At 38.8% G+C, this 27,117-nt stretch overlaps 1 protein-coding gene across 1 annotated transcript in view; it reads left to right on the forward strand.

The window, feature by feature from the left end:
* lsamp (limbic system associated membrane protein) overlaps positions 1–27,117 on the forward strand; it is a 1,260,578-nt gene that overhangs the window by 587,901 nt on the left and 645,560 nt on the right. The gene's annotated exons all lie outside the window — the stretch shown is intronic.

Genomic DNA, 27,117 nt, shown 5'->3' on the forward strand with positions numbered 1-27,117 from the left:
TAGCTTTGTACTCTGAACTAAGCCACTGATTCCTTTCTTTTTGAGACATTTTTTGTAGATTTGCTGCTGTGCTTTGAATCATTGTCCTGTTGCATGGTTCAGTTTATACCAGGCTTTAGATTTCACACAGATGGCCTCATATTTGACTTTAGTCATATAGAGGAATTCTTGGTCTACTCAATAACTGCAAAGTGCCCAGGTAGATCCTGTGGTTGCAAAACAAGACCAAAATCATCACCCCTCCACCTGCTTGACAGTTTGTATGAGGTGTTTGTCCAATATGCCGTGTTTGGTTTTTGTCAAATATACCTCTGTGCATTATGACCAAACATCTTTTCTTTGGTCCCAAAAGGACAGAAGTCTTGTGGTTTGCTCAGATGTACCTTTGCTAACCTAAGCCATGTTCTTTCTGGAGAGAAGCTTTTTGCCTGACAACCCTTCCAAAGGCACACTTGCTCAGTCATTTTTTAAATTATACTGTCGGGAGTTTTAACATGCTAACGGAGACCTGTAGAGTGTGAGATGTAGCTCTTTGTCACGGCTGCCGAGGCGAGCCGTGTGGAATAAATGAGGATCCAAGCGGCAGTCGTAGAGGAGTGAAGGTGATTTATTGAACACAAAAGAATGTGGACAAACAGCAAACGGGGCTCGAACTAAACTAAACTGGGAAACAACTAAACTACAGAGCACAAACCTGAATAAAAACGAGCAGAGGAGGATGACGATGAACAGCAGGGAGAAGACACGGTGGATACACAGACTGACACTGAGTAATACAGACGAACCGGCAACAGGCAGGAGAACACACAGGGCTTAAATGCACACACCAGTAATCAGGGGATGAGAGACAAGAGGGCAACACAGCTGGGAGGAATCTGGGCTGACGGGACAGGGGAAACGTAAACTGATCACACTCACATACGACACGGACCTTCACAATAAGACAGGAAACTCAGATACATGGAACCAGACAAGACATTGAACTAAACAGACAGATTCACAAACAGATGGGGAGACACCATAGACAGACAGGTACAGACGCAGACTTAGAGGCAGATCGAAAATAACACAGAACTTAAACAATCATCATCTAGAAAATGATAACAAACTAAAAGCGCTGGGTCACCGACCCAGGACCATGACACTCTTAGGTTTGTTTGGGCCACTTCATAGAATTTACCCGCAAACAGTCTAAACTGAGGTGCAGGGGGTGGAATTTCTTTGTGATGGTTCTGAAGTGCTGTCACTAGTCATTAACTTGCATTTCCACAGCAATTATCAGTACTGTTAAAAAAAAAAAAAAAAAAAAGCTCTATTTTTTGTGCAGCAACTGGCAGAAGTTTCTGTATTTATTTATTTTTTGAGCCAGTTCCATTTAAAATGGGAATTTGCCTGGGCCAAGTCAATAGTTTTCTTTTATAAGCGCAAATATATGAAGCATAATTTTCCACCACATTTCATTTTGGTTTTTCAAATAACCCACAATGTTTTTCTTACCTCTGCAGTCCAGAATGAGATGTTCAGACGGCTGCCTGCTTGTTATTGTAATTTTGTTTTTCCACTGTGCTTTATTTAAAAAACGAATGACTAAATGTTCCTGAAAAGTTTTCTCAACGACTAAGACGCAGTTATTATTCTTCTGTTGACCACTGAGCTTACAAATGCACAGTAAAACAACAGAATTGCAACATACAGATTTTAGTCACAAGTAATTAGAAAAATGATGGATGGAATATACAGAAAGGCAGTGTGATTGCATTGCTTACAGTTTGACCAACAGGCACGTCTCTTTGGGAAGCAGCAGGCTCATTTTTCTGACTGTAACAGAAACCTGATTTTTCTTATGTAGTTGATTAATTAAACTTGTGTTGTTTTCAACTCTGTGCACATTATGTTGAACACAGTCCTGTCTCTTGTGAGTCTACAATACAAATGAGTAGCTTAAAACAAGAGGTGAATATAAATTAATAAAATCTACCATGAGGTCTGGTTTTCTAGGCCCGCAGACGGAAACAGTGAAAAACAAATGGTTATGAGCATAGTACAAGGAAAAATAACAGCACCGCCTTTGTATGTTTAATTTAAAAGTGACAAACCACTGATGACTTACTGGTTCATTTCTGCCTTGTTACATAAACTGCGCTGGGTCTTCTTGCATAAGCGGCTTATTAAAAAGAAGCTGCTTAAAATGGTAGATATACTGGAGTAGAGAGTTAGAGGTGATTAATCAGTGTCGGGTCTAGTGTTGCTTCAATAAAATAAAAAAAATCACAAATACTGCACAACTGGATGATGTCGTTTTTTTACAGTCAGGTACACCAAGGAAATTACAAGGCTAATATGAATGGGGTTTCACCACCAACCTAAAAGATAAAAAACAAGACCAGAAATATCTCTGCATCTTAAGATAGGCAGCTAGTTTGAAGAAAAAAAGAGAAAAGCCATGCACACCTACTTTTCTCATGAGAGCTAGAGGGATTTCTGTTTCCATATCTCAAAGATTTTTCATCATTCTGCTTGAGACAGACTGCATCTTCAGTTTAACGGTGCCTGGTTTAATATTGACAGGCTCCACGAAAAACAAAAAAACTCACCCTCATACTTCCCACGTCTAAACCTGTACTCCTCTTACACATGGATGACATATCTCATGTCATCTTTTACTTGAGTATGTGATGCATTGATGAATACACTCAAAAAGGGCCAATTTGCAGTAAAAGTACGCATTGCTTTAAAATAACTATTAATATCTGTATCTTTTATAATAGTTGACTTGCTGTCTGTCCATAGTGTTTCCATTCAAAAACACCTAATGGACCTTAAAGCCACATAGTTAATGATAATATTGTTAATAATGTTTATATTACATAAGTTAAGCTCCCAGCAGTTTTTATATACTGTACTGGTATATGTCAAACTCCACAAATGTCCTCCTGTTGGACATTCTCTCAAACCTGCAAATGGATTGTGCTTGATCAACGATGACCAGAGGTGGCAAAAGTACAGAATTGCTTTACTTAAGTAAAAGTACAGATACCTCTTTTTAAAAAGTACTTCAGTAAAAGTTGAAGTATTGAAGCAACTTCTTTACTCAAGGAAAAGTACAGGCTTAGAAATGTACTCAAAGTAAGATTTTAGTTGTAGCTCCTTGAAGAAAAATTCTGCTAACCGTTTTTGTACAAAGGAACTGAACTTTGTGCTGTATTATTATAATAATAAAATTATATCACATGAGAATACAAATATCCCTCAAATCTAAATTCTAATTCTTTTTTTTTTTTGCCTGTCCCGTTTAAATTCTAATTCTAATGAAAGTATTTAGTTAGGGTTAGGGTTAGGTATATAGGACACATGCAGTGAAAGATAATTTAAAAAATAAATACTTTCTGTTGTCTACATGGCAGAGGGTGACTTTGCCTCCAAATTTAAACATTAAAATGAGTACAGTCAGGGGTTACAGTGGGATTCGGCAGTTTGGAGAACCCTAAGAACTGTGCAGTGGCTCTGCATGGGGAAAAGCTTCACAGCTCACAATCATTTCTGATGTGAGCTTCAGTAGATTTTCTTTGTGGATTTACTCAACTGAACTCAACAAGTTGTATGCGGTTTGACAAGCTATCCTGGCTGATGTCCATCCCCTATACTGTCTTGATATTAGAAAGTATGTAGTTGGTTTAATGTTGAAATTCAGTTAACGAATCTAAGCATCATCAGTAACCTACATCTGACCATGAGCGCCACAGTCACTGTGCACCAGTCCAACTCAGCACAGCACTGCAAACTAACCTGTTTATCTTGGACTAAACTACCCACTGTTTTCATGCAACATTTGAATAGCACAAAGTTAGTATAGCTCAGTTTGTTTTGCCCAGTGATTCACAATATGAAAATACATAATTTCTCAAAACACATCATGTACAAACCCAATACATGATTGATGTATACATGTATAAATGATGAAATTACATGCAAGCTTTAAATCTGCAGTTCATCAAGCATCACTGAGCAGCCCTTCTCTTTAAATCTGCAACTTTATGCTTCAATGTTTCTCTCCAGTCAGATGCCCTCTTGCTGCCTTTTATGTCACTGTTCATCAGCTTAACATCAGGGTAACTTTTTTAAATGACTGGTCAAATTAATTAGAACAAATTAAACTTTGACGTTTTAATGAGTGACGTCTTTGCTCTCTGTGTTTATAAAGCAGGGACAAAGCAAGGGGGAGACGTATGCTTGATTCGTCTCTTCACAGCCGCTTTAATGAAGCACATAATCTCACAGCACTATTAGGATGTATGAACTGCCATGTTGGAGTCAAATAAGCTACACATTTATTTTTTAAATAGTAAATAGCTCTGTCAGTAATTGGCACAGTTAAAATGAACTGCTCATTTACTCTTTCTTAATTTCCAATTGTGCCTCTGCTGATCTTGCATTATTTTGCTGTCTCTATAAGTTTGTGCTTTAGTGTCAGTTTGTAGAGCTAGCTAAACAATGTAGCAGCATTCGGTAACATTCTAATAATAATCCTCACCGCCTCAGAACTTTTAAGTTTACATTTAAAAAAACAATCTAGTTGATCAATGTTTAGCACTGTCACTTCACAGCAAGAAGGTCAATTCATTTGAATCTCAGCTGGAGCTTTTCTTCATCATCTGGCCCTGTAGCGGATAAGTGGAAGGAAATGGATGGAGATGTTCACAGAAGACAGACTTGTATTTTCACCCACATTTTACTAACGTTCACAGCTTCAATTATTTGATTACAGGTCATTAATCATCTCTGATGAAAACAGAAAATTGGCAGTAATCAGTTGGAAAGCAGTCATCTAATCAACAAGTTCAAAAGACTGGTCACCAAATTACATGCTGAGTCTATTATTATCAATTAACTTATAGCAGCTGCGCTGAATAGAAATGGGTTTTACATTGAATGGGAGATGCAGCGAGACACAGGGGGACTTGATCTAATATAAAACTAATGTTTCAGTGGAACTGCTAATAGCAGCTGAACTTTTTAATTGTGCCATCCGTGTTTTTCATTTGGAGCTGAACGTGTATAGCTAATGTGCAAACACCTGGAGCTGGATGGATAAACAATGAATACTCATGAAAACCTTTATGCCTTTCTCTAAACATAACCTGGTAAAGAGGGAAGAATGTGCAGACCCTATTCAAAGATGATGTCTGGCATGTACCCACATTGTGAATAGCTGATGTGGGATATAACTAGAGATGGCACGATACCACTTTTTTATGACCGATACCGATATCATAAATTTTGACATCTGCCGATACCGATAGGAATCCGATATAGTGTGTTTTTTAATCAATAAAACTCTTTTTTAAAATATCTTGCTACATTTTGTATAAGTTCATACTCAAGTTTAAATAAACAACAACACTAAAGCTATACTGCTATACCTGTATGTAAAAAATAAAACAAAATATTTCATAGTTCAGCAATACTGATCAATCTAATAAACTTAAACCTACTCCATCCTCCCTATTCTGGTATTTTAAAGAGTACTTAGCAGAAATATTAACCAACCTAACTAATAGGGTTGCAAACTCCCAGCAAAAAAAATAGGGAACCACCCTCCACCTCATGATGCTTAATCGACGTAATCAACTTTAATTTGATGCAGTGTGGGAAAAAATGCACAGAAATCAATTATTTTTCAAGAAATATTAAATAGATTCAACATCTTTCTTCAACAGATTTGCAGACTGCACAGATGGTATCTTCCCAAAGGAAAAGGTAGTATAGCTTACTAGGGTAAATGGTAAATGGTAAATGGCCTGTATTTATAAAGGGTATATTAGACTTAACAGTTACTATATACAGTAATGGACTTCTATACATCAGATTAAAATTTGGGTGTAAGATTCAGATAATTACTTAATAAAAGCTAGACATTTTAAATGAGAATAAGAAAGAAAAGTATGTCTTTGTGCCCCCTTTTCCCTGTTAATGCCCTATCGGCCTCCCTGGCTAAACTTTGCTAGATCCGCCCCTGCACAGTTACCAGCCGTCAGCTGCGTAGAAAAAGATCCTGGTGCAGAAAGTAATATTAAATAAATTCTAACAACAGCTTATCAAGGTTAAACGTGCTGCTGTTGTTCAGCCACTGGTTTCCTCTTTCTGGTGCAAAGTGAGCGATAAACAAAGAAGAGAGACGGACTCCCAACAGAAAAGCCGATCAGCTGATCATTAAGCAGTTTCATGATTGAAGTAGCAGCAAGAAGAGGGAGGGAGAGAGAAGAGGCAGTCGCTCCATATATCAGTTGTTAAGCTTAACGTGGGAATGCTTTACAAACATTCAGAGATGAACTTACACACTTGCTTTACTTCTCTCTGGGATAACTTCCTCGGAGATGAAATGCTGGTTTGGTAGCGAGACTACAAATACACACAGCCTATCACCTGACGCATACTGCTCCAACGTGCTACGGTTATGAGCCGACTTACGCCGTGTCGCAAGTTTTGTGAGGTGCTTTTCTGATATTCAATGGATTGGATTACATTTTTATTTCTCTCTGATATCCGATCCAGTGATTTAGGTCAGTATCGGACCAATACCGATACGTATTATCGGATCGGTCCATCTCTAGATATAACTATAAAAAAGGTATAATTTTATCTGTGTTGCATGCATGTCTGCAATTCCTGTACTGTAAATTTCTTAAAACTGTTTTTGGAAAACCTATAACTCATTCTATTAATTTGGTGAAGTAAAATGCTAAAAGAAAGGGGAAGGGGGAGGCATTGAGTAGGTATTATTGTGTTATTTCACAGACAGTTTTACCCTTTGAAATGTATTTGATATACACAGGTACAAATGCACACATATACACAATATTAAAGTAACTAGGAAAACGAGACAAAGGTCCTTCGGTCTTGTTGATTGTTTTCTGTTTCAACATGCAATTTGCAGTCAGTGCCAAGTCCATGTTGGATTCTGAATCAGTATAAGTGAACTCTGTGACACAATAGAAGGCAGAATGAATGTAAGTCAGTAAATAAATAGAGAAAGTGTGCTTTTTTGTGGAGGGGAGGAATGTGTGTAATATGTTCGAAAGGTTAAAAGTTGACCTTTAATCAGTCTTTAATATTGGAAGAACAGCACAGAGCACCGACTGGCCTTTGGGAGCTCCAGCTGGTATTAAGTGAAACCAAATGGCAACCCCTTTGTGACTTGAGATGCAAAAGGTCCACTATCACACAATCAGATGGCTAATCAGGTTTACAAGAAAGGTATGCAACACTGTGAGACCAGACTTGGATTGAAGTCAGAAATATTAGGCTGTCCAAATATTTAGTTGGCACTTGGTTTTTGGATTAATTATTGATACACATAACTTGTCATTGGTTTAGCTGCACGGCACATGGCACTTTCCTTTTGGGTACCATCAGTGCCAACTTTAAAATTGTTGTGATTATGAAGTAGACTGGAATTGGTTAATTGAAAATTTATATTTAATCAGTAAACATTGCACCTCTTCAAACCTCTTGCTCATTTCTGTCTGTAACAGTACAATAATAAGCTATCACAAACATACAACCACACATTTCTTTGTAAACACATGGAATCTGTGGCAAGATCTGAAAACTGCTGTTCACAAACGCTGTCCATCTAATCTGACTGAGCTGTTTTGCAAAGAAGAATGGGCAAGGATTTCAGTCTCTCGATGTGCAAAGCTGGTAGAGACATACCCTAAAAGACTGGCAGCTGTAATTGCACCAAAAGGTGGTTCTACAAAGTATTGACTCAGGGGGCTGAATAATTACACACACCCCACTTTGCAGTTATTTATTTGTAAAAAATGTTTGGAATCATGTATGATTTTCGTTCCACTTCTCACGTGTACACCACTTTGTGTTGGTCTTTCACGTGGAATTCCAATAAAATTGATTCATGTTTGTGGCTGTAATGTAACAAGATGTGGAAAAGTTCAAGGGGGCCGAATACTTTTGCAAGCCACTGTATATATTGTGTCCATTTATGAAGCTTTGTGTTGACTATTTTTAACCATAACAAGTATATATTTCCAGAGATCTATTCAACCAGAGATTTTACAGTGAAGAAAATAATTGTTTGCTCCCATACTACATTTTTTATGTTTGCTCACTTAAAAAGAAATGAACAGACTCTATTTTTATGGTAGTTACATCTAAATCAAAAGAGACAAAATATTGAACAATGAAGTACATGTATTTATGAGTGTGGAGGAGATGTTGCTGTTCATAGAGCATTTATGGGTTGACTTTTGTAAAATGAAACTGGTGTGTGAGTAACTGTCTTCTCTTAAAAGTATTCTGTTATTTTCCATAGGCAAAGGATATTTCAGTTATCTTCTATGGAAGCGCTGAAATTGAGAATTACACTTGAAATATGACCCTATGCCTTTGCTGAACATGGCAGGAGCTGCAGTTACTGTAAATCACTACACTTTCTCAATTTCACATCCTCTGAAAGGTCATGTACTAACATTTGTTGGCTGAAAGTCATTACAGAATGCTGTGCAGCTATTCCAGCAAGTTGTACAACAAACACTGAGGCTATGAGGGTTTTTTCACTTTGTTAAAAAATGTTTTCATGATAAGTTTTCTGTTCCAATGTAGTGGGTCAAGACTTTCAGTTTGCGTGGTGTTCTTGTTTTTTGCTTTTTTGAACTAAGCATAACAAATTATTCTTAACCCAGGGTCTAAGAATCCTATGGAGGATTTCTAATGCCTTATATAATACAGCACATTTTATGTCATATCTGGCAAAAATCACATACAAGTTGATGGAAACAAAATCCAACACATTTAAGAACAAATGCAACAACAATGCCTATATCTTTTATTTATTACCATGTTTCAAGATCCAGTTTGTGCATTTGACTGAGCTCCAGTCTTTTACATGATTCACTCTGTAAGTGTTCACCATCTCCTGAGTATCATTACAATCACAGAGCAACAGTAGCCCACTGTTCCACCTACTCTTTCATCATCCAGCAAGGGCTGCAAAGAGGCTTCACCTCAGTGGAGGAAAACTGAAGAAAATATGTGCTCATTTCAACAAAAATCAAAATGAACCTTTTTTTTCATTATTATGTTTCCCACTTAACTAAATCAAAAAAAGAAAAAAATCTCATCATTCTTCTTTGTAACGTCTGAGATTAATTTTGTGCTTCAAATCAGATTTTATCTGTAGTTAACTTGATGGAGCAGCAATAAGTTTTGGAATGATGAACCAGTCAGTTTTCTCATCAGTGTAAGAGGGTGATTTATTGGTCAGATGGCACATTCAGATTACACTTTCATATATTATTTTAAATAGTTTGTGGGTAACTGTGCAATTACTCTAATTAGCAAATGTATATTTTTTTCATTGCATTTTGTGAGAATTTAGTTTGTTCATGGTTCCCATGCAGGTGTGCTTCCTTATATTATGACAAGGGTTTTTTCTGTACAATAATGTGGAACTATGAAGATAAATAAAATCAAGAAAATTGTCAAATTCTCCCCAGACCTCCATGCTCCTTAAATGTGGTGTACCAATGTTTATCCAAGACACATCTATGAGCTTATCAGCAGCAGATGCGTTAAAAAAATACATAAATGAAATGTGAGGAAAGAAGGTGTGGCAGCCATACGTCTTTAGATATCCTTGAGGATGGAATTGTGTAGATTCCTTGTTTTTGGGGTCCTTTCTTGAAGGGAAATTCCATTGCTGATAGATGAGCATTTCTATTCGTAAATGAATGTCAAACTCAATTAAAGTGAGCAGTGTTTGTAGAAGTGGTCAGAGAAGAAAGAAAGTTGTTTTTTCTGTATTCCTTCTTGCTGAATCTTTCTCTGCTAAAGGCAAGGAAGCACCTATCTGTTGAACTTTGGGAAATTGGTTTCCTCCATCTATCATTGTTGTTTGTTTGTGGCTAGTGAAGGGCTCCGTCCATATCTTTTAATTTACTTCCACATTTAATGAGAACTTTAAAAACAATCAATGAGTATGCAAGAGGGGATTCAAGATAGATATACCAAGCAATAAAGAAAAAAAGAAAAGAGTAAATCTCCACTTTAGTCTGCCTAAAGGTAAAAGAAAAACTTTCTTTCTTCCTATGAGTGGTCTTTTTTGTTACAAATCTTTACCTTTGCTACAAAAGAATCTATGTTTAAATAGGTATACTGGGTACAATGCTACTTAGTCAGATTGTGTTTGAGTGTAAACGATGAACTAATGTAAGCCTGCCTTCAATATGAATCTAAATAAGTGTGCGAGATGATTTATAGATTCATGAAGAGCATCATAGCCACTTAGTGAAGTTCATGGTTTATCTGCCTGAAACATATGTACAACAGGCCTACAGTATTTTTCAATGTCGACAAACAGAGGACACCGGAGGACACGGTCTACTCAAAATTACATTCCCACACAACTGCATTCTTAATGATGTTTGGAGTAAAAACTATTTTTCACTGTAACCTTGAAACCAGCTTTGTACTCATGCAAGAATTCCACTTCAGCGGAGTCAGTAGCATGTATTAGTTAGTAGCAAGGAGGAAATGAAGTAGGCCTAACAGACCAGAAGTATAGTCATCCAGTTTTGACGGTTGTCTTTGAACCTTTATACATTTGCACCAGTTTATTGGCTGAGGTGTGGATAGTGCAGGCTTGAAAGAGCTCCCAAATTAGGCTTGACTTTTCTACAAGCTAACTTGTAAAGAGTGTGCGTATCCCCAGTTGCTTTTAGAAACAAATAAAATTTTGCCAATGGTGGAAATGGTTTTGTGGGAGCAAAGAGCTAATTTGAGGAATTTGAATGGGATAATACTTGTGTACTTGAAACGTCTTTTGGACTTTGAACACACCATGTGCTGCTACATTAATTATTGTCATTATCATTGATATTATAATGCAATTGTCCAGATTCTTTTACAGTAATCAGGCATTACCTATTGTTATTATTATTACTATTGTTATTGTTGTTGTTGTTGTTCTCTTTGAGCTGAAGTAGGGATCTATCTGTTGGGCATCTTTCATCAAGTTCATCATACTGAAAGTGTCACTTTCTGTTGAGAATGATCTTTAACCTTGTTGAAAAAAACTGCTAGGAAATCTCTGTACTTCATGTCCTTTAAACTGTAGGATTGTTTAGAGTAACTGAATCACGCAGCTCTACTGTGGCTTTGATTTGTCTGATACATAAATCTGTTGACACTTGATTTATGCGTCTGATACAATTGGGCAGCACTGAGAACAGGAAATGAATCAGTGTGTTCAAATAAATACAGGACTTAGCCCTTGTCTTGTGTGTTCTTTGAGCCAGTGGACATTTTCTCCACAGATACATACAGATAAATACAAAGTGTCTCACTCTGGCTCATAAATAAGACCCATGAATCATAAAACAATAACAGCACAAGCTTGTTCCTTAAGCTTTCATTGTAGATTTGTTTTCCCCTGCAGCGTTGATGAAGCTGTGTTTCTATTTCTCCTCTCCTCTGTCAGACAGATTGTAAATAATGCTTGCTGTTGAGCTTTTTAGCTGGACAGTAGCACTCTACAATGAATTAGACTTTAATTAGATACATACAACAACTCCCAGTACTGCACTCTCTCTTTCTCTTACACACTTTTACATGATATACTGGGAAGTCTCAGGGTCTGCTGCTCTGATGGTAAAATTCATCAAAATTGGTCTCAGTGGAAGGGTGGAAGCCATTCTTAGGGAAGGTGTGCCAAATAAGATGAGAAGAACTGGACTAAAAATCAGTGGCAACATATCTTATGGACTGATGAATCCAAATTTGAAATGTATGGTCTCTTCCATCAGTATGTACAGAGAAGATCAGGAGAGAGATACAACAATGAGTGTCTACATGGTGGAAGCTTTGTCAGCGTTTTTCATTTCAGCCAGTTTTGGGAATCTTGTTAAAAAGTTACCGATTTGTGAAAAACTACCTTCACATTTTAACCGTAGTACTATCTCAAAAACATATGATTAGCAGGGGCTTAATTTTTCAATATGACAATGATCACAAACACACTGCCAATTCAGCAAAAGCAAGCCTTGATAGAAAAACACACAATGGAATACCATTAGTCATGAAAGGGCCTCCCCAGAGCCCGGACGTCAACATTATTGAAGAAGTGTGGGATCATCCTGACAGAGAATGAAACCCAGGGTTTAATAAGAATATTTTCTTCTGCCTGCTCCTTTTCACACATGGTTGCAGTGCTTTACTGATAGAAAGTGTGGTTGGTTTGTCTGAAAGAACTAACTGTGGAAACTGTTGTACCAAGTGTGAAATAAATAAATAAATGAAATGAAATGACAGAGAATGGAACAAAAGATCTAAAGAAGAGCTTTTGAAGTGTCCTTCAAGAAGCCTACTTACTTAAAGAAATAATATAAAAGCTTGCCAAAGAAGTTCAGGCTGTGTTCAAAAATGAAGGTGACCATATTCAATTTTGAATTTCAAGCCTGTTAGAAATGTGAAAAATGTAAAATTTCCAAGTTTTGTTTTCAATGTCAAGTCCAAAATAACTCTTACCTGCATTATTGCAGCTTTCTGAGGAATAAGAAAAATTGTATTTTAGAATAAAATGAAAAGGTTCTTTTTTAAGTTTAGAGTCATTTAATGAAGGGTCAAGTATCTAAGTGGATTCTAAGAACTACTAGACTCTCTGTCACCAATGTGCAGATGTGGTACAAAAATTAATAAATTAATGTCTGATAAATAAATGGATAACAGCAACAATGCAAACCATCTGCTGCCATGTAATACTAGCTTAAAATCACTGCTCACAATAAAGTGTGTCAGTACCAGTGCATATAGATTACCAAAGTTGTGAGCATACATTTTAAAATAACCTGCCTCTTTTTTCTGAATAATTTACAGTTGACTCAGGTTAACGCCTTTTTTACCTTTTACTTAAAATTATAATGTTAAGTAGAGAAACAATCCAATCCGGTTGTTAAGTGATGATGTGACGAATCCTACTTCCGGGCCTAAAGTAGTCTGCGTTTAATATGGCTTTTGTGTTGTTAACATGTTTAATGTTTTGTATTTTCTTCTATTTAATCTCAAAAAGCTCCTAAAACAGTCAGTGATCACTGTTGACCTCCCTCGGCTTTTATTACTGCTAATCATTTATTTAAGCTCAGTTTTTAAAACCTTAGGATGTAACTACAGCCCAGCCCATGCAGCAGTATATGAATGACTAACCTTGTATTGTGGATGGATTATCTCAGTTGTTCTCCTGGCTGAAGTTTGGTCCTTTTACAGCATCCTGCCATGCGATTACATTTGTTCCTGACCACCGAGAACGCTCACGTTAACTTTTATTGAGTGGGAAAAAAGTTAGCTTGTTTATATTATGCTAACATAGCTGTGTCGCTAGCGGTCACGTAGCACATCATTATATACCAGCTAGCCAAACTTCAGTAACCCTACAAACGTCACTGTTGTTTAGTTTTCTGTCTTCATTTATGTTGGAAGTGATAACAGAGCTCTACGTTTTCATTTGTTTCCTGCTAACTTCTAACTCCGTTAAATGTCATAAATTCCGTTTTCATGGATGCCTGGATGTTAAACTCAATTGTTACACCTGGTAGAGCAAAATGCTGATCATTTTATTAAAGATGAAAGACTTTAGACAGTTTTTCAACTCTCAGTAATGCCATAGTGATCATTTGATATATGGACCTGCAGCGGCATTTAGGCCCAGACACGGCTAGTGACGTCAGACTTAACGACCGGATAGATCAAGGGCCAGTGCATCAGATCAAAGTATAACAAGTACAAGATAAAATGAAATCATGAAACCCTAACCTGTGTGGCTTGATACTACAGAAGTATTAACATACAGATTGCTGAAAATATTAATGCTGGCTATCATAGAAAGGTACCTGACAAAACAGTGCATCACAGCTTAACTGCAGACTAATCAGAATGCCCTGCTGACCCTGCCTACTGCAAGCAGGCACAGTGGGCATGTGAGCATCTGAATTGAATGATGGCACAGTATAAGTGCATCATTTACCCAGGGAAGGAATTGCAGCAGGATGCATTATGGGAAGATTGTGAGCTGGCAGAATCAGTCTGATGTCTTGGGTAATGCTCTGCTGGGAAACCGTGTGTCTTGGCATTTATGTGGGTGTTACTTTGACAGATATCAGCCACAGCATTTATCATTTACCTCTTCATGGCAACAATATTCCCTGATCCCAGTGTTATTTTTCAGAAAGTATTGCACTGTAGTGCCATATTGCAAAAATAATTTGCCATGGTCCCGAGGTAAAATCCTTGTTTTCTATTTGGAATTCTTTGCTAAAATTTTTGAGTTGGAGTTTCTGTCTCCTATTGTATTTATAGTTTATATTTTTGTGTTTCTGTATTTTTTAATTACCATTTTGATTTAGTCTTGTTCTTTATTTAGTCTCCCCAGGGTTCCTTTCATATCTTGTCCAGTGTGAGTTTGTGTCTCCGTACTTAGTTGGTATCTTTTTGGTTATTTCCTGTTTATCTTTGCCACTTAGTACCTCTTGTATCTTGTCTTCACTTTTACTTTCTGTTTGTTAATTTTGTTGAACTATTTCACTGGTGTGGTTCCCTTTGTGTATTCCTATGATCATTCTGGATTTCAGTTTGCTCGCCATTTGGATTTTGTGCATCCACCTGAATAAAAATGGCTGGCTTTTTGTTTACTCCGTCTTCCTCACCCGTCATGCATGTGGGTCCTTACTCCTGCATTTCACACACCGTGAAAATTTTGGCAACTGGTTTAACGGTCCATGGGTTTAACATGTAAATTCAATCCAGATGAGCTGTGGGATGTGGTGGGGGAAAAAAATCCAGTTCATCAGACCTTAAAACTTGCAGGACTTAAAAGATCTGCTACTAACCTTTTGGTGCCTGATCACAGGTATCACAGGACACCTTTAGAGGTGTTGTGGAGTTCACGCATCTGTGGGTCAGAGCTGCTTTGGCAGCAGTGACCTACATAATATTAGGCAGGTAACTCCTTTATGTTTTTCTTTTTAGTTTCTGGAGCATATCTCTGAGCCACTGCCAAGGTTACACACTCAGAAAACTACCGGGAGGTGCCCGTCACAGCTGGAGTGGGCAGGACTGATACAGTATGAGAGAGAAGATCTGAGACGGTTTTCCAAACATCTAGCTGCACTTGCATGTTTTCCTCTTTTACTGATCAAGATTCCCACTTCAGCATAGGTTTAGGGAAATTTAAATATCAATTTCAATTTTACACAGACTGACCCAAGTTTTCTTTGTGACTCTTTTCATTCTTTATAGCACCTAGCTTTTTAACCACCAATCAGAGGGGCATACAGAAATAGATATTTGTCTTTAGAGATGCATTGATCTTTGAATAAGTACATCAAGCAGGGTCCCTTTTTGTTTCTTACATAAATGTAGATCCCTCTTTGAGTGCAATCATTCCCTCTGCAGCTTTTCAGGGTGTAATTTTGGATAATAGACTGATTCAGTGGCTCCACTCTGAATAATTTCATACTGCATTTCTGTTTGGAAAGCAACATCAAGGGGAAAGTGGTACAGGGCATAGGAAGAAAGTGCAATTCTGTCAGATAACAGGCAAACCACTCCAGTCATTAATGTGGTAACAGCTGTGAAGGGGAATCTGCGTGCTTAGATTAATCAGGATTTGATTTCTCCTCTAAAATGATGATAATGATGGTTATTATTATTATTGTTATTATTATTCAAAGGTGTTTCATTCAGTCAAAGAGTCAAGACGTAATCTCTAATCAAATGTGGTGTTGAATCGGCAGTGTGTGAAATTTCTCACTTTACTACCAAAAGTGTAAGATAATATATCAAAAGAACTCATAATGAGATTAATGCCTGCACTCTGAATCAAAAGAAATGTTTGCTGTATTTCATCAGGATCTACATGCACACTGGGTACCGCTCAAAACGTTTTTCATTTTATTCCTTTTGGCAGTACCTTGAGTGTTTGTTTGTTTTTTTAGTTTTCACTCAAACACTGGTGTAAAGCAAAGATTCTTACAAGTTAAAAAAGGCTACATTCCTACATATTTTTCAGTCAAGAGGCAGCTGCACAACATTTACACCTTCTCCGAAGTGCTAAACTGTATCCTCGCCCAAACAGTCTGAAAGGAAATGAAGACTAGAATAGAAACAGGACCCTCCGTTTGAAAACTTTTGTTTACATTTGTAAGCACTTGTGCTTCTTCTTCATCATTTTTCAGAGACTCTCTTTAGCAGTCACCACAGCAAATCATCTGCCTCCATCTCACGCTGCCCCTTGCATCATCTTCTATCACACCAACCGTCAGCATGTCCTCTCTCACTACATTCATAAAGTAGTGTTCCTTGTTTCCTCCTGCCTGGCAGCTCCATCTATAACATCCTTTGTCCAGGTCCAGTACATCCCTGGACTATCTCTGTTCTGCACTGGTCCAAACCCTCTCAACCTCACCTCTCTAACTCTGTCTCCAAGCCACTCAACCTGGGCTGTCCCCTGATATACTCATTTATAATCCCGTTCAATCGAGTCACTCCCAACAAATCCTAACATCTTCAGCACCGTCACCTCCAGCTCTGGCTTCTGTCGTTTTGTCAATACCAATATCTCTAAGCCATCTTGTAAACCTTCCCTTTCACTCTTGCTGCTATGCTTCGGTCACAAATCACCCCTGACACTCCATCCCCTCCACCCCATATGCCTCTCTTCTCCACCTCTTTTGTGGACTCACTGTTGCTGTGAATGGTTGACCCCAAGCATTTAAAATCATTCACCTTTCCACCTATCTCTATTTCATTCACACACGTATTCCATCTTGCTTCAATTGATTTTCATTCAATTCAATTCAATTTTATTTATATAGCGCCAAATCACAACAACAGTCGCCTCAAGACGCTTTATATTCATGCATCTCCTTTCCAGTGTATACCTCCACCTGCTCCTTACTCTCACAGATCGCAATCATATGTGCATACACTAGAGTCTACAGAGACTTCTGGCTGACCTCATCTGTCAGCAAACAAGAAAGGGGTCAGAGCCAATTCCACCTTCACTTTGATCTGTCACTCCTACCACACACTTGACCACTGCGACGTTGTTTATCCACGGACACTGTCCTCACATTCTCTTCTTCTTCTCCTCATGCAGTGTCACAGTTACTTGCATTCTGTCATAATATCTAGATCCACAAAGACAGAGTTCAACTCCTTCTGAACTTCTCTATATTCTCTATATCAACGCTCTTCAAAGCAAACTTTGCATCTTTAGTGCTCTTTCTCGACGTGAAGCCACACTGCTGCTCACAGATCATCAGCTCTCTCCTTGACCTTTGTCAGCTCTTTCTCATAGCTTCATGATATGGTTCATCATATTTATACTGCTGTGGATGCTACAGCTCTACACATCATGCATTTGTGCTTGATTTAATTTAAGAAGCAGGTGATTGTTTTAAATGTGAGTTTTAATTATTATGATTGATTCATCTTAGAGAGAGATAAAAGAACAGAGAGAAATTACTGAAGAATGGAAATGTTTTTCATCGGAAATGACAAAATCATTAGTTATTTAGTACCCATAAATGCTCTTTTCTCCCTAGTTAATCTTTTACTTTTTTTTATCATCCATTCTTCAACGTTGACCAAACTTTTTTCAGTTATCACAACCAAGGAGCGTTCCTTACCCAGGCCTAAAACTTCTAAAACAACTTGGAACTTTTGCTTTGTTTCTAATTTGCAAAAGCGGTTTTGTTCCTTGTCCTGGCACTAAACCTACTCCTACTAGGGAGACAGATTTGTTTACATGTCAGCACAGTGGTGTATGATTACTTGGCATTCTGTTTCTAATTCAGCTACTTTCATTGAGCAGAACTGTTTTTATTCAGCACGTCTCCCCACTTGTCTAATCCTATTAGACTGCAACGTGTCTTCTGAGCAGATCAGGACTGTAACTTAGCAGATGGTGGGGAGACGACTGTTAGTAATGAAGAAATGAAATGAACATTAAATCACCTGATAAGCTGAGTTAGATGGGCTTTAAATCAGCGGAGCTAAGTATTCTGTTTTGTAGCGCTAAGGTGTTTGACATTTGAGCTTCATTTATGGTAACATAGCAAAGTGGTTACAGATGGGGAACAAATTAATGGAAAAGCCAACAGCTTACCTTGGCAAAAGGACTTGCTCTTATATAGCGCTTTTCTAGTTTACTTGGGCACTCAAAGCACATTGACCTAGTCATACAAAAAACACTTTCTTATTGTGTATAACATTCACACACATTCACACTCCACTGAACGCAACTGAGAGCATCTTGGGGTTCATGCCCAAGGATACTTTGGCGTGTAGATTGGAGCAACCAGCAACCTTCCAGTTACTGGATTATCTGCATTAACCTCCTGAGCTACAGCCACCCTACAGAACATTCCCTGAAAGGAAAAAAAAGTTACCTCAATTGATGTTTTAATAATGAGAATAAAGAATGATTTTTGTCACATCACTCCATATATGTCCCATGTGCATTTACGTGATGTTCTTTGTCTAACTGTCATCAGGTTCATCAGAATCAGAGTGCTTTAGACAGCTGGTGAAAATGGCCCACCTTTTGTTGAGTCCACTTCACCGTGACACTGTTGAGGAACTGTTTTAGGGGCCATGAGGTCGAGGTGTGAACTTGATTTTTGGGACATGCTGAAAGAGTTTTACTTTAGTGTGTGTGTGTGTGTGTGTGTGTGTGTGTGTGTGTGTGTGTGTGTGTGTGTGTGTGTGTTTACCAATCAATTACAGCAAATGGTTAATTGAATATCAACTCTGTGCATAATGTGTGCAAACATCTCCTTGGCCAACAAAGCTTTTTGTAGGTGTTGAGTTACTAGTGAATGTATTTTTCCTCTGTTCTCTTATTTGTCATTTTTGTTATTGAGAGATATTTTTATTGCAACGTTATAGTACTGTGTGTACTATAACAGGAAGTGCCAGATCTTAGGATAAGAGCGATGCGTGTGTTTTTGTCAATATAATGTGCCGCATAACATTATTAACTGTCTGCAGGTGGATGATGTGTGAGAACCAACAACCCGCTATCATCAATAATGTAGGCTGCCTTGTTGTATGCTAATCTTATAGTTTTCACCAGTGACAGTCATTGGTTTTCACACATATTTTAAGTTCCCTTTGAGAGTCACAGTGTTTTTGCTTACTATCATTCAAAAGAAAGCAGCTGGACCACTACCTTGTATATGCATTTCTTTGTACAGAAAAAGAAATGTTTGGATGACCAAATAATGTAAGAAGTCATAACCAGTAATCTATAAAGATCAATAAAAATAGATTTTCTGATTTTTCTGTTCCTGTTCTGTCATTGCCAGTGGACTTCCTCTCATTCCTCTCTTTAACAGCTGACCAACTGAGACATGTCATACAACCTTTAGCATATGGAAGTCTTATACACACAGTATGAATACTATAGATCTCACTATGAATAGTGACATTCAGCTCTCTCTGGAGTAAAGGTCCAGTGCAGAATCCATCATATTTAATGGGAACCGAAGAGTATTTTGGAAAAAATAGATTCTTCATGCCAGCTGAGAATTGAGTGTTGCAGTACACAGCTCAAACCTAATAAGAACAAAACAGCCGTAAAATCAAACATTCTCAGTAGATTTGATGGCAGTCAGTAGGACTTTGGTGTGGTGGAAATCACTGGGGTGACATGACTAGAAACAGAGAGAGGAGCTCTTTATCCAGGACAGAATCTCCAAAGGTGCAGGACGCTGGAAACTAAAGCTTTGACCGTCATTAGCATCAGAGTACTACATTTGTAGTACTAATACTACAAAACTGAAGTAGTTTTCCAATAAGTGAAGTGATCCACTTTTGCAGAGGGAGTACAGTGTAAAGTGGTGTCATATTCAGAAGTTAAATCAATGCACAACTTTTATTGATGTGTCTTCTTTGATGGAAAGTGAAGATGCTGGAATTTTCAGAATAACTAAAATAAGAAACTTCTCTGCTATGAACAAACCCACACTGTAGCCAAAAAGAGATGCAGATCAGTGCATCATGGGCAACGTAAACCCATTATGCTCTATGCTCCTTGTGATGGCCAAACCCGTGGCCACACTCTAAAGTCGGTAACTCTTGTATTTTAATTTCTTCATTTGAACATAGTAATACACTTTAGTTTCCAATAACTTTATTGATTGGTTTGGTAAGCATGCACATTTAGTTTACTTATGTATTCATACCACTTCATTGCTTTGATTTTTGACTAACCATGTCCTTTTATTTCTTACCTGCTATCATCCCTGGGAGTTGCTGGACAAAAGATGGTAGCCAGGGTTTGAAACCACTAAATGCAAAGGGGATAATTGGACCACACCACCACTTCCTGCAGAACGGGAGAATGTGTGTTTTCTTTGATTTAAAAAAAAGTATTTGTATTTAATTAAATATTTAGGTTTAGGGTTTGATGGGTTTTGATTTTCTTCTTTGGTGTTTAGTTTATTAACAAACTAGATTGTACTGCATCATTTGTGATTCATGATTGTGTTTTGTTTGTTACCCCTCATGTGTCACAATGGTCTGATCAGCCATTATATATACCCTTGTATGTCATTTCATGTTTAGATCAATTATGTTTGTTTGGGCAGTCATTTGGTTTGTTAAGTTTGCAGTCTTTGTCAGAGTTCAGTTTGTTTCTTTGACCTCTTTTATGAGCTAGACATTTATTGCTTTTGTAAATATAATTTTTGGGGGTTAAATAAATGAAAACCATATTTTTCTAATAATTCCTGGGACTCCTCCTGTTTTTCAACTCGGTCCATCACACTCCTCTATAGTCTCACAGTGGTCATCAGTTATGGTAAAAGAGAATCAGCGAGATTTAGCTAATTGTATTATTTTCTTCCTGCATGGGAAAGAAAGGCTGTTGTGATGCCTGAGCAACATGGCTGTGTCTGCAGATTGTGTTACTATATTTCAGTTCACATTAGTCCAGTTTAAACTGATTTGCTGCTGTTATGTGTCGCACACTCTGATGACTTTTCATTACATCGTATACGTGTAGAGTTCCTCCCACATGTCAGAATAGAACTATGTTGTTGTTATGTTAGCTTTAGGTGTGGAAGTGAGTGTGAACAGTTCTTCTGGGTTTACCCTCCGATGAAGATCTTATATATTCATTTCTTGCTTTTTTCATATACTTTGGAGAGCCATTGGTTTATTTAACATTTTCTTTCTCTTAGCTCTCCCTTCCAAACACCTACTTTCGTACTCCACATACTCTGAGATTGTGTTTGGGATGATACCCTCTGAGAACCTTTACAAATATCACCTGATTTTTGCTTCAAATCTCACATATTTTCCTTACTGTCAATGCAGCCACAAATTTGCCAGCTTCATCTGGCAAATTCGTGCTTTCACACTGACATGCAAAGGGCTGCTGGACCACAGGAAAAAAAGTAAAATGGAAATGTATTATGAATCAAGACACATGGGCATTAGGAGCTTTGACCCAAGTTTTAAGTGCTCTGGACCTTGTTAAATGAATCTGAATTTCCCTGTTTAATGGATGGAACATAATGAGGATTCATTTGACCCGCTGCTGTGATTTTTATTTCTCTTATCGATGAAGTTGGAGAAATTGTCTGAAATTGCCTTGTCGCAAGAAATCATCATGTGATTATGATTGTTTGACTGTGATTGTGCTGCGGGAAGTTTGGCATATTTTTTTGCTTTTTATTGCATAAATCTGCAGCTCCAAACACATTTAAGCTAATGTGTCTCTGAAATAATGGTTGATGGGTTCTTGCTGTGCATGTAATTCAAACGTATTCACACAACAGCAGCAAAACCATTGCAGAATATTTATTCATTTGGCTCAAACTGAAGACTGGCATTTTGAGTCTGTTACAAAAATTTGAACATTAACCCTCACACCAACCCGAAGTGCACACACACACACACACACACACATGCACAGAGCCAGACACAGAGAGTACTGATATCATACGGTTATGAAATATGCATGATTACATGCAGCATGTATGCAAAAATCACTTTTCATATTTCATCCACCAAACATAAGTTTGGCTATTTGAGTGAAAAATGGAACAAGAATTGACTTTAGTTTGGCAATCAACACCCTCACTTATTTCACATTGTTGTTTGGTGCACAGACCTTTCCTTTGTTTGTCTTGCTGCTGGCATAATATAATGGAAACAGTATTTCTGTCCCCTGAGTCTAAAACACAAATGAGCAGGGCGATGGAAGCAGGTGGGGGATGTAAATAAACCTTGCAAGCAAAGTCCACCAGTGCCATGATGTCTTGTGGGTGGAAGCTTCACAGATGGAAAGTAAAACTGTAAACCCATGTGAAGGATGCACTTGTAATATTTAAAAGTGTTGCTCCAAGTAACATTTTTTTTCTTTTTGAGTGAAGTGAAACATAAAAATATAATCCTGCTTCACAAAGGCGCTACTGAACAAATATGTACACTTCACATTTGTAAAGTATTTTACTGATCTGTGAGATGTATGTAACAATTCTACATTAGCTCTATGACAATAATCATTTATTTAATGTTAACTGTAACTCAATAATCATTCATTCACACACATGGCTACACATGTGTATGTATATATATATATATATATATATAGATATATTAGTGCTGTCAGCGTTAATGTTAATCTCGTTAAAATGACGTTAACGCCATAACTGCATTAGCGTGGCAAATCTGCGTTAGCAAGTTAATGCCGATCGCCCCATGAGAGGGGCTGCACGGCGCTAATGCGTTGACGCGTTAATGCGGTTATGGCGTTAACATCATTCTAACGAGATTAATGTTGACAGCACTAATATATCTATCTATAGATATAGATATAGATATATATAAATATGAAGGCATGCCGGCTCGGACGTCGCCCGGATCAACAAGGTCCGCGTCAGGTGTTGAGGAACCAGGGCACCCTGACGAGAAGTGGGCTACTGGAACAAGAAGGCATCGATGGGCAAGAGATGAAAACAGGGCGTTTTTGGAATGCTACTACGCAAGTAACCCTGGCAGAAGGGGTTACATGAATAGGATGAGGGACCTATGGAGTCTTCGATACCCAACATCCACAATGACGGCAAAACAACTAGTAGCTCAGTGTTCCAACATTCGAAAGAAGGGACTGCTATCACAGCTAGAGATTGACGAGATACAACATAAATGCTACGGCAAGGGGGAGCCAGGACGCCGGGTCAGGGGGGAGATATCATCACCCCCACCCGAGATTGGGTACCAAGCCCCAAGTGCGATAGGAGAAGGATTGTTGAGTGCGAGAGGAACTGACCTGAAAGATAGGATCATGGCCAAGCTTGAAACCTGGAACCCCCGTAGCCAGTTACCAAGATTACGTGAAGTACCCTCAGAAGGTCTGCTAGATGATGTTAATGCAGCACTACGGACGATACCTACAGCCACGATTACCGACACTAACAAGCTGATCTACAATACGGCAGCAGTGATCAGTGAGGTGCTTGGCTACAAGTTGAACAGCCACAAGGGGCAGTATCCTCCATGGAGGCTAGAGGCTAAGATCAAGGTAGCACGGAGGGAGGTTAGCCAACAATGAGGAAGGCGCAATGAGGAAGGTGCCTAAGAAGTACAGAAAGCTGTCCATACCTGAGGCCTTGGAAACTGCCAAGCAACGACTCACAGCCTTGGCCAGCCGCTTGAGGAGGTACACCAGAGAGATAGAAGGCAGGAGAATAAACCAGCTGTTCTCCACGGAACCAGCCAAGGTGTACTCTCAGTGGCAAGGGAACAATAAGAGAACAGTACCACCAAGGCTGGAGACGGAACAATACTGGAAGAGCAGTATCGATATATGTTTGTGTATATATATATACAGTGGTGCAAAAAAGTATTTAGTCAGCCACCGATTGTGCAAGTTCCCCCACTTAAAATGATGACAGAGGTCAGTAATTTGCACCAGAGGTACACTTCAACTGTGAGAGACAGAATGTGAAAAAAAAATCCATGAATCCACATGGTAGGATTTGTAAAGAATTTATTCGTAAATCAGGGTGGAAAATAAGTATTTGGTCAATAACAAAAATACAACTCAATACTTTGTAACATAACCTTTGTTGGCAATAACAGAGGTCAAACGTTTACTATAGGTCTTTACCAGGTTTGCACACACAGTAGCTGGTATTTTGGCCCATTCCTCCATGCAGATCTTCTCGAGAGCAGTGATGTTTTGGGGCTGTCGCCGAGCAACACGGACTTACAACTCCCGCCACAGATTTTCTATGGGGTTGAGGTCTGGAGACTGGCTAGGCCACTCCAGGACTTTCAAATGCTTCTTACGGAGCCACTCCTTTGTTGCCCGGGCGGTGTGTTTTGGATCATTGTCATGTTGGAAGACCCAGCCTCGTTTCATCTTCAAAGTTCTCACTGATGGAAGGAGGTTTTGGCTCAAAATCTCACGATACATGGCCCCATTCATTCTGTCCTTAACACGGATCAGTCGTCCTGTCCCCTTGGCAGAAAAACAGCCCCATAGCATGATGTTTCCACCCCCATGCTTCACAGTAGGTATGGTGTTCTTGGGATGCAACTCAGTATTCTTCTTCCTCCAAACACGACGAGTTGAGTTTATACCAAAAAGTTCTACTTTGGTTTCATCTGACCACATGACATTCTCCCAATCCTCTGCTGTATCATCCATGTGCTCTCTGGCAAACTTCAGACGGACCTGGACATGCACTGGCTTCAGCAGCGGAACACGTCTGGCACTGCGGGATTTGATTCCCTGCCGTTGTAGTGTGTTACTGATGGTGACCTTTGTTACTTTGGTCCCAGCTCTCTGCAGGTCATTCACCAGGTCCCCCCGTGTGGTTCTGGGATCTTTGCTCACCGTTCTCATGATCATTTTGACCCCACGGGATGAGATCTTGCGTGGAGCCCCAGATCGAGGGAGATTATCAGTGGTCTTGTATGTCTTCCATTTTCTGATGATTGCGCCCACAGTTGATTTTTTCACACCAAGCTACTTGCCTATTGTAGATTCACTCTTCCCAGTCTGGTGCAGGTCTACAATACTTTTTCCTGGTGTCCTTCGAAAGCTCTTTGGTCTTGGCCATGGTGGAGTTTGGAGTCTGACTGTTTGAGGCTGTGGACAGGTGTCTTTTATACAGATGATGAGTTCAAACAGGTGCCATTCATATAGGTAACGAGTGGGGAACAGAAAAGCTTCTTACAGAAGACGTTACAGGTCTGTGAGAGCCAGAGATCTTCCTTGTTTGAGGTGACCAAATACTTATTTTCCACCCTAATTTACGAATAAATTCTTTACAAATCCTACCATGTGAATTCATGGATTTTTTTTTCACATTCTGTCTCTCACAGTTGAAGTGTACCTCTGGTGCAAATTACTGACCTCTGTCATCATTTTAAGTGGGTGAACGTGCACAATCGGTGGCTGACTAAATACTTTTTTGCCCCACTGTATACCGTAATTGTCTGGCTATAAGCCGCTACTTTTTGCACAAGCTTTGAACCTTTTCTATGGATTGTCCATGATTTTTGTCATATCGTAAGACGATTTGTTTTGTTTGTTCCGCTGTTGTACGGCACTACGTTGCCTGGCGGAAGGGCATGTGATCAGACACACAGTATCGGGGTTCAAGAGTGGTATGTTGGTCACATGTCCATCCGCCAGGCAACATAGTGCCGTACAAGTAGCGTGAAAAACAAACTTCAAAGTAGCGCTATGTGTTCAGCGGGAGTCGTGGATGAGGAGCGGCGATAAACTTGCGAAAAGCAAGTTATGCTCAATTCCACCGGTGGATTCTGACAACGTGGAAAAGTGTGAAAACATACACGATCACCAACGGATTTCAAAGGGCTGGACTGTTGCATGATGGAGAGGAAGACACCGCCACGGCCCTTCTGAGGGTGTTTGACTCCGACACTGACAACGAGGATTTCTTTGGTTTTGAAAGTGACAACGAAGGAAAGAAGCTGAGAGTGGATGATGAAGCCATCCTGAGCCTGTTCGTATCCGACACTGGAGGAGAGGACTTTGGTGGTTTTAGTGCGCAGGAAGAAGAGAAAGATGGTGGTGAATGACTGACTTTTCTTCTTGTTAAAGCCGTGTCACTGCACCTGAGCCTAAAAGGTAGTCTGAATCTATTTTTCTAGTGTGCTGCAGGTTATTGTTATGTACTACATTTGTTACTCATTTATGAAGCACAGTACATGTGTCCTACTTGTAATTACCGCTACTTGTACATATACCTAAAAAGTTATGCAAATATGTACCCATAACTTGTTTTTCAAAATATTAATAAAAGGGATGTGTCTCCAAACAGCCATCTCTTTCCTGACAATTCGCTTTGTGTATATTCTCTTACATATGATAAGTCATCATTGAAACACCTGCGGCTTTTGGTCAGGTGCGGCTAATGTATGTACAAAACAGGATTTTCCCCTGATTTTAGCTTGTGCAGCTAATATTCAGGTGCGCTTTGTAGTCCGGGAAATACGGTATATATATTTTGATTATTTCAGTAATCTAGTATTTTATCTCAGTCAATGAGGGCATTGAATTTCTAGTTCTGCTATGGTTAATTTAGCATGACAGAGCCTGTCATTTGAGCTGAAGCTTGTGTGCTCCAGTGAGTCTCCAGTTGTGACTTGCACATCATTCTGTCTTCAAAATGGACTTTCAGGTTCTTCTGCTGCTCCCTTGTTTCTGCCTCTCTAAGAGCAGGCTACGGTAGAGCTATCTTAGATATTACCTTTTATTATTTATTCATTTTGCAAGGACAATATTGAAATGAAAATATAAACATGATTCAATACTGCAGGAGGCAATGAGGTGGACACAGGGAGGGAAGAATACTTGCTCAATAAAAGATTCATGCGGGCTATGGAGGTATTAATGCCAGTGTTACCGTTTGCAGTGGGTGGAACAGTTCAGTGTTCTGAGTTTTTGCTCTCATTTCGACTTCAAGTAGGACAATCAGAACTGCAAATAACACTAAAGCCTCTGTGTGTCTTTACCCAGCAATGCACTGACACAGAGCTCTGCAGCATCACAAATGA

This window comes from Astatotilapia calliptera, chromosome 14 (assembly GCF_900246225.1).
Source record: "Astatotilapia calliptera chromosome 14, fAstCal1.2, whole genome shotgun sequence".
In the NCBI taxonomy this organism is placed as follows: Eukaryota; Metazoa; Chordata; class Actinopteri; order Cichliformes; family Cichlidae; genus Astatotilapia; species Astatotilapia calliptera.